This window comes from Dipodomys spectabilis, unplaced genomic scaffold (genome assembly GCF_019054845.1).
Source record: "Dipodomys spectabilis isolate Male_0828 unplaced genomic scaffold, ASM1905484v1 ptg000267l, whole genome shotgun sequence".
NCBI classification, from domain to species: Eukaryota; Metazoa; Chordata; class Mammalia; order Rodentia; family Heteromyidae; genus Dipodomys; species Dipodomys spectabilis.
Window position 1 is genome coordinate 1,325,653 of NW_024870944.1, and position 9,155 is coordinate 1,334,807.

Sequence of the window (9,155 nt, forward strand, 5' to 3'; positions counted from 1 at the left end):
TGTATGTATGTATGTATGTAAGTTTTTTTTTTTCAAGCACATGGCTTGAACTCAGGTTGTGGCAATTCTACCTCAGCTTTGATCACTCTAGGCTGGGGTGCAGCCACTGGACCCCCAGCTGCTGATGGGATCCTAGACACTCAGGCCTTTCAGGGAAAACAATGCACAGAAAAAATGTGGCCTTTTTACGTTTTCTTCCTTTGCATGGTGACCCTCCTGTGTCTGAATGACACTTTTGCAAAGGGTACTTCACCTTGCATTGCTGAAGGTTGGGGGACTATTAGGGAAGCCATAGGCCCACGTGGCAACATAGAACCTGACCAACCAATGGCAGGAGATACTAAGAAACTGGTTCCCATCCATAGGAATAACAATAAATTCTTGTCATTGTCACAGTTGAATGAGTTGATCGTGAATGATGCTCCTATAAAATTAGACAGCATGTTTTCACGAGTCTGATTGATTATATTTAATATTTTTGAAGCATTAAAAGAATATTATTATTTACAGGAACGCAGTAATTTCAGGACACTGATTGATTTCATTAATAGTGTAAGGATGAAAACAATAATATTAATTACATGGATGCATAATAAATACCCAAGAATTGGTAGGAATGTTGTCTATATAACTGAATAATGTATAGACATCTCTGGCACTCTATGAAGATATACATTTATTAGTGTACTGTCATCTGCATGTCAATCTATTCATAGTTTGTTAACTCCTGGGCTCGATCTCAGGTCCTGGGAACAGCCTATCACTAAGTTTGCCCCAGGAGGGCGTATTCACACTCGCCCATTAATGAATTTGGCCCTGTAGGCCATGAGTTCAAATACCAGCACTCCCAAACAATGAATCGTTGAGTAAGAAGTTGATGCTGACACGTTTTCCTTTTCTGTGAATGTCCTGGGGGTCAGGTATGAAGTGGAATACATATGCAGGCCTATATCCCATGTAATCAATGTAACCAATGTTCTATGTGCCATAATAGACAATAAAATAAATGGTCAATACATAAATAAAACAAAAAATAATAAAATAACTACACTGAATGCAATATGGAGTCAACATATGTATATAAATATAAATACAAATCATATATGTAAATTGTACATGAATAGGTGGGGATTGATTTCAGGCCTAAGGAACAGACTTGAATTTCTTGACTTCAAGGAGGCCAGATTCCCCTTCCTACACAGTACAACAGTGTTACCCAGACCATGAGTTCAAATCCCAGTCCTGGCAGAAAAACGGCACCTTTATAGTATGTGAGGCCCAATTCTTAGGCATTTCATTATTCCTCCATTTTATGTATGAATGTGATTGTTTAAATCTTAATAAAATATTAAATAAAATCTATTAGTGTGCTATAATATAATTATGTATAATTTTATCCTAGAATCTTTCAAGAACTGGCCATTCAATAATGACATACATCCCATCTCATTTGTATTCATATGGATATGAATGAGTGTCTTAGGATCTCCTGCCATTTGGAGGTGGCAGGACCAGGATTCAAACTGTGGGCTCCAGCTCCCACCACTTAAACCTGAGGATAGGGAACTCACTGGTCTGTCCAAGAACATCAGCAAGACCAATGATTAGGCAGGCACCAGTGGCTCTCAACAGTCCTCCTTGATGTTTACAAGGCTGTGATGGGAGGATCATGGTCAAAGTCACCCTCAGGAGGAAAGTCCTTGAGACCCCTGTCCAACTTCAGTGCCAACAAAGCCAGAAGTCCTGTGGCTCCAGTGGTAGAGGGCCATCCTTGAGCAAAAGCAGCTCAGAGACTGTGCCCAGATCCTGAGTTCAAGGTTCGGGACTGACAACAAACAGACATAAACAACAATCTGTGCAGCCATCCAGCTAAAGCGGTCTCCCTCTTGTCCGCAACTGAATGGGACAGAGTTTCCTGGGAAAAGGGCTGGGAGAGCCCCTGTCAACTTGACTCTGCCCATGCTGATTGCATCACAGGATTCTAGCCACACCTCCATTCTTTCATGTTACTTTCTGACCAATGGGATACAAGAATGGTGGCAACGCCCACATTCCATGATGCCTGGTAGCAACTGGATTCCCTCTTTTAGTACACCATTACCAGCAGTTAAGGAAGGTAGAGGTGGCTGAGTGGTGAGCAAGAGGCTCAAGGAAACTTTAGAGAATAGTAGGAAATTTACATGCCCCAGCCCCCTCCCCCCCTTCCTGTGGTGCTGGATTTCAAATCGCAGCCGGCCTAAGGCCCTTACCTGGTCCCTGTGCCTGGTCCTCTGCTCTGGACCCATGTGTCTGCCATGCCACCGCCATCCCTGCTCGCTCTACCTGGATAAGCTGCCCAAAGCGTCTCCCAGCAGCCCAGGTGAGTGGCCGCCCCAACACCATTCCCAACTCGGGTCAGAAACCCCTCTGAGAGCACCATGACCCCCTGCTTGTTTCCTCTCCCTGGCTCTGAGGAGCCACCTTTTTGTCTTGTGCATTTCTGAGAAACAAACAATATATGCTCAGGCTGGGCTGAGCTCAGGCGGTCCTCCTATCTGTGACATGTATGCTCCACCAGGCCTGGTCTTCTGTAGTTGGGATGTTAGACATGTAGAGCCATGCTCAGTCATCAGTTTAGATGGATTATCACAAACTCTTAGCCCATGGCAACCGATTCTTGACCACAGATAATGCTCTGGTTAAGGCCACAACAATCAGAACTCAGTCTCTTCACAGAACAGTTGTGAGGAAACAAGGGATTTATATAGAGATCTCTGGAACATGGCTAGGCACAGAGGGAGTGGCCTTCAGGTAATGTTCTCAACAATTCTGTGAGCATATGACAGGAAGATACCTGGAAAGAGCTCAGGTGGCCCCTGTTATTAATGGGGCAACAGGTGTGGGATTATGAAACAAAACATGGCTCTCTTTCATCATTACCCTATCCCCATGAGGAAGGGTATCCTTCACTGTGTTGAGTTTTGCAACTGGGGAAAACAAGGCATGGAGAAGCTGGGTGACCTACTTATGATCTCAAGTTCACAGGAAGCTAGGCCTGACTTCTCTACCATGCTCCCTAGTTAAATGGGTGATATTCAGTCCACTTTTTGTAGTGGGAAGTCCACTTCTTGTCAGTCATGGGGCTTGAACTCTAGGTCTGAGCGCTGTTCCGGAGCTCCTCAGCTCAAGACTAGCTCTCTACCACTTGAGCCCACAGCAAAACTTCCAGTTTTCTGGTGGATATTTGGAGATAAGAGTCTCACAGACTTTCCTTCCCGGGCTTGCTATGAACCATGATCCTCATTTCTCAGACTCCTGTGTAGTTGGGATAGGAGTTCTGAGCCACCAGCACAGGGCTTAAGTGTACTTCTCACTTTCTTTCTCCCTCTCTCTCACATGAACTGGTTGAATGTCCTGGAGGAGGTGGCCCATTGTCCCCATGTGGCTAGAATCCATAGTGGCCCTCTCATAGTGGCCCTGGAGGTGGGCTGTGGGTCAGGAGCTGTTTTGCTCAGCCTGTTGAAACAGCTCCATGACATAAGCCTCTCTGTACCCTAGCTAGACCATGACAGTTATTCATTTTCCATCCAGCCTTACTAGACTTCTCATATTATATTGTTTTCTACATCATTTTCTATCACCTAGACAAAATTATGATACATAGTTACAGAATCAAAATGTAATGCCTTCTTAAGAAATTCATTTAGGGTTCAGGGAATGTGGCTTCATGGTATGGTGATTGCCTTGCATGCATGAAACCATAGGTTCAATTCCCCAGTACCACATAAACAGAAAAACACTGGAAGTTGTGCTATGCCTCAAGTGGTAGAGTGCTAGCCTAAAAAAAAAGAAAGCTAAGAAATAATTCCCTAGTCCTGAGTTTAAACCCCTGGACTGGCGATAAAAAAAAATGTATTCAAATATTTTTTCATTCATGTGTCTGTTTGTAATATATTTATAAGATGATTTCTTTGTTGCTTTGTATGTCCCCCCCACACGGTATAACCCCTGCTTTCACTGTATTTAATGTTGGTATAATTTGTGGAGGGGAATGGAAAAAAAATCGTTTAAATAGGGATAAAGGTGGACCCATTGCAATAAGGAGAAATACAAGTCGTTATGTTGAAAAATGAACTTTACAATTTTGGTGGGGGGGGGTCGGTAGAGATGGGGGAGATAGGAAGGGATAGGAAGGGGAAACAAAGGAGGAGGCAACAATACTTGATAAGAAATGTACTCATTATCTTGCCCATGTAATTGTAACTCCTCTGTACAGTATTTTCACAATAAAAAAAAAACATTTAGTTAGTAAATGCAAAATAAAGAAACATACTTTGAATATATAATTGCTCCTTCCATACTGACACCTGACAATAGTCCCTAATTCATGTACTTTACTTATAATAGCATACTCCGTTTAAAAAAAAAGTTTTGGTCATTAGGTCAAAGCAACTAATGCCAGGAATGTGCTTAGATGTCAGGTGAAGATTTATTCTGGAAATTCAAAGATTCCAGGATTTTGTGTGGTCACTGCTAATCACAGAGAGAAGGATAGTCTAAGTGACATTTGGAAATCTTTTTGATCAATCATGGTACCAAAAACGCAGAGGCTAATTAACAGTTGTGATAGAATAGAAGGAATAACACGATGGAAGGAATAAGTAATAGTAACTAAAGTGTATCAGAAACTGTTCTAGAGAACCATTTTTGGTTATTGAAGAACTAGTTATCAACTAGACTTATTCCTCATTGCCTTTAGCATTCTAAATCTCTTAGGCTAGTTCATAATCTCTGTGTGATAAGTTGTATATCCTTCTATGCTATTCTTTCATACCTGATCTCCTTTGTTTTTTAAAAATCTCAGGGAACAGGAAGCAAAAAAGGAGGCAACAATGCTTGATAAGAAATATACTCATTATCTTGCCCATGTAATTGTAATTGTAATTCCTAGAAGTTTATGTTAAGTATTTCACAAGTTTTATTTCTCGTAATTCTTAAGGAAACATTTGCTATAATTCTAATATTATTACCATTTTAGTGTCAGGAAATATTGTAATTAAAGGCACTAAGTGGATGGCCCAAAGACACCCAGTGGGGAAGTAAATGAGTCAAAATTTCCAAAAGTAAGCAATAAAAAAGTAGGTAAAATCTTCTCCATTCCCTTACTCTCTCAATTCAACATTCATGTTGTCCAAGAAATAATAGCATAGCAATTATTGACCATGGTAATTGTTTTCTGTCACATTTTGTCTTCAACACAGTGTTGGTGACATTGGGTTATCATGCTCAGAGGTGAGCTCATAAATTGAGGTCTAAAGAGAGACAAATTTCTTCTGTTCCACAGTTCCAGTATACATTTTAAAAAGTACTAAAAGCCGGTAGCTGGTGGCTCACGCCTATAATCCTGGCTACAGAGGAAGCTGAGATCTGAGGATTGCGCTTCAAAGCCAGCCCAGGCTGGAAAGTCTGTGAGACTCTTATCTCCAATAAACCACTACGAAAGCAGAAGTGGCACTGTGGCTCAAGGGGTAGAGCACTCACCTTCAGCTGAAAGGCACAGGAACAGCGGCCAAGCCCAGAGATCATGCCGCATGATCAATAAAAAAAAAAGATTAAAACTTTTAAATACCATCACTTACTGTCTTTTAAGAGTCCAAAAATGAAATAAATTCACATATAATCACTCCAAAATGCTTTAAAAGCAGGAGATGATAAGCCTCCATGAACTAAATTTTCTTCTACTTTTTAAATTATTCTGAAAGCCTTGTGCTGGTTGGTCACACCTGTAATCCTGTCTACTGGGGTATCTGCTCAGGAACTGAGATCCGTGGATAACCGTTGGAAGCCAATCAGGACAAAAAATATTCATGAGATTATTTTTAAAAAATTACAATGGAATTCTATGCCTCCATCAGAAAGAATGACATCACCCATTTTGTTAGGAAATGGAAAGACTTGGAAAAAATTATATTAAGTGAATTAAGCCAGGCCAAAAGAAGTGAAGTAAGCCAAGCCCAAAGAAACATAGGTCCCATGGTTTCCCTTATTTGCAATATCTAGTATATGTATGAGTCAAGCAGAAAAGGTCAGATAATGTGATGTTAGGAAAATGAACCCTTAGATATGTATTTAAATGTTTTTTTTTCTTTAATGCATTTGTTTCTAATGCATTTATAAAATTATTTCTTTGTTGCTTTGTATGTCCCTCCCCCACAGTATAACCCCTGCTTTCACTATATTTGATGTCGGTATAATTTGTGGAGAAGGGAAAAAACAAGTCGTTTAAGGATACAGGTGGACACGTTGCAACAATGAGAAGTACAAGTTGTCATGTCGAAAACGAACTTTACAACTTTGGTGGGGGGGTGAGGATGGGGTGGGGGGGCGGGGGGAGGCTGGAAAGGGATGTGAAGGGTAAACAAAGGAGGAGGCTGCAATGCTTGATAAGAAATGTGCTCATTGTCTTGCCCATGTAATTGTAACCCCTCTGTACAATATGTTCACAATAAAAAAATAATAAAAATATTTTAAAAAATTAATGAACTAGCAAAGGGCCAAGAATGGAGATGTAGCTTATATAGTAGCTCATCAGTCTAGAGAGGAATGGCCTAGCAAGACCTTGGTGCACTGAATTCAAACTCTGAGAACGAAAATGCGCAGGCATGCACACACACACACATACACACACATTTATTCAAAATATCTTCATATCAGTGTTTTGCGTTAATTTCTTTGTTAACGATATTATATGGGTAAAATAGGGGAAATATTCTCTTCAATCCCAGAACATTTTTATATTTTTTATTGTAAAAGTACTCTATAGAGTGGTTACAGTTACATGAAAAAGGTAATGAGTACATTTTCTATCAAGCATTGTTACCTCCTCCTTTGTTTTCCCCCACGATCCCTTCCCTCCCACCTCCACAAGTACACTCCCCTCCCTTACCCTCCTAAACTGTAATGTTCATTTTTCAACATTCTGTTTTGTGTGTCACATTGTTGCAATGGGTCATACTGTATCCTTATTTAAGCATTTTGTTTTTGTCCCTTTCCATCCCCATGTTAGAGAAGTGTATATACAAGATGGAAGTGCAAAAACATCAGATACAGTTCAAACAGGGGTTTAACTGTGGGGGATGCACATATAAAAAATCACATCGTACATTATAAATATATTAGAAACCACAGGAAGAAATAAAAAAACCACTTGTGTCCTTATCATGGAGTTCATTTACCGTAACATCATCTTATCTAGTCATATGCACATGCTTTTGACCTTTTTTTTTAAAATTGTGAAAATACCATACAGAGGAGTTACAATTACATGGAAAAGGTAATGTGTACATTTCTTATCAAGCATTGTTGCCTACTACTTTTTTTCTCCTTACCATACCTTCTTTGCTTATCCCAGACATACATTAATTATTGCAAATAAGGGATACCATAGGACCTATGTTTCTTTTTTTTTAGTTGTTAAAATGCCATACAGAGGGGTTACAATTACATGGGCGAGTTATTGAGTACATTTCATTTTTTTATTGTGAAAATACTGACAGAGGAGTTATAATTACATGGGCAAGATAACGAGTACATTTCTTATCAAGCATTGTTGCTCCTCTTTGTTTCCCCTTCCCATCCCTTCCCATACTCTTCTACTTCCCCCATCCGGTCCTCCTCCCCCCAAAGTTGTAAAGTTCATTTTTTGACATAAGGAGTTGTACATCTTATTGTTGCAATGGGTCCACTTGCTCCTTTGTTTCCCCTTCCCATCCCTGCCCATCTCCCACCCCCCACACCCACCAACCCCTCCCCCACCCCAGTCCCCCCCACTGTCCACATCCCTCAACCCCCGGCCAAAATTATTTTTTGACATAACGACTTGTTCATCTCATTGTTGCAATGGGTCCACCTGCATCCCTATTTAAACGATTTGTCTTTCCCTTCTACTCCACAAATTATACCAACATCAAATACCGTGAAAACAGGGGCTTTAGCTTGCAGGAGGAACATACAAAGCAACAAAGAAATCTTCTTATAAATATCTTAGAAACAATCGCAAGAAAGAAAAACCATTTGAATCCTTATCTTGGGGTTCGTTTTGCCTAACATCAACTTATGTTTTCTGCTTGTAGCAGACACATACTAGTTATTGAAAATAAGGAAACCATGGGACCTATGTTTTTTGGGCCTGGCTTAATTTACTTAATATAATTTTTTCCAAGTCTTTCCATTTCCTAACAAACTGGGTGATGTCATTGTTTCTGATGGAGGCATAGAATTCCAGTACACACACACACACACACACACACACACACACACACACACACACATTTTCTTGGTCCATTCGTTTACTGTGGGGCATCGGGTTTGGTTAGGTATCTTAGCTTTGTTAATTAATGCTGCAATGAACATAGTTTTGCTGGTAGTTTTAGTATGGTCTTGTTTGTGATCATTTGGGTGAATGCTCAAAATGGGATTGCTGGGTCTTAGGGGCGCTCTATGTAGTCTTTTGAGGAACCTCCAAACTACTTTCCAAAGTCTTCAAACAAGTTTAAACTCCTAACAACAAGGCATTAAGGTTCCCTTCTGTCCACATCCCATCCAGCATCTGTTCTTTCAAAAATCTGGAATGCTTCAGGAATTCGAGTGTCATCCTCAGTCAGGGGCTATTCTTCTCTTTATTGTTCCGATGTTAGTGTATGTGCTACTGAATTGAGCACAGAACAATTTTATATATAAAGTATAATTGATTTTCTTAAACTAGACAATTCCACAAAAATTAAATTCAAAAGAATTGTTGTGAAATTTTAGAACCATGTATTTCTTACATAAGAACACATTTAAGAATAAAGTCAAGATTGACATGTCAAAAACAAAATAATTCCAGATATTTGTTGTTCAGCGGATGTATAGGAGGAGGAATTCAATTATTCTGTACAAGGAACCTGCCATTATGAACACTATAGAAAGTGTTAAGGTTTGTTAAAAGTTTTAATGTTTCAAATATGTTTAATTTTGGGAATTTGCTCATATATGCCAAAATTAAGACTATTTAGCACGTTGTAAAACTTTTACATAAAGCATTTAAGATTCATGGTAGCAGTCATATACTACTAAGAATGTACATTTCAGAGTTTATACAAACTTTACTAATGAGAAGTTGCAAAGTGTTTGTG

The 9,155-nt window shown here is 39.7% G+C and overlaps 1 non-coding gene across 1 annotated transcript; it reads right to left on the reverse strand.

Annotated features, from left to right (window-relative positions):
- Window positions 1–8,597: 8,597 nt before the first annotated feature.
- On the reverse strand, window positions 8,598–8,699 carry LOC122125930. Its single transcript, XR_006150803.1, has one exon. It is a non-coding gene; the product is annotated as a U6 spliceosomal RNA (small nuclear RNA).
- Window positions 8,700–9,155: the final 456 nt, after the last annotated feature.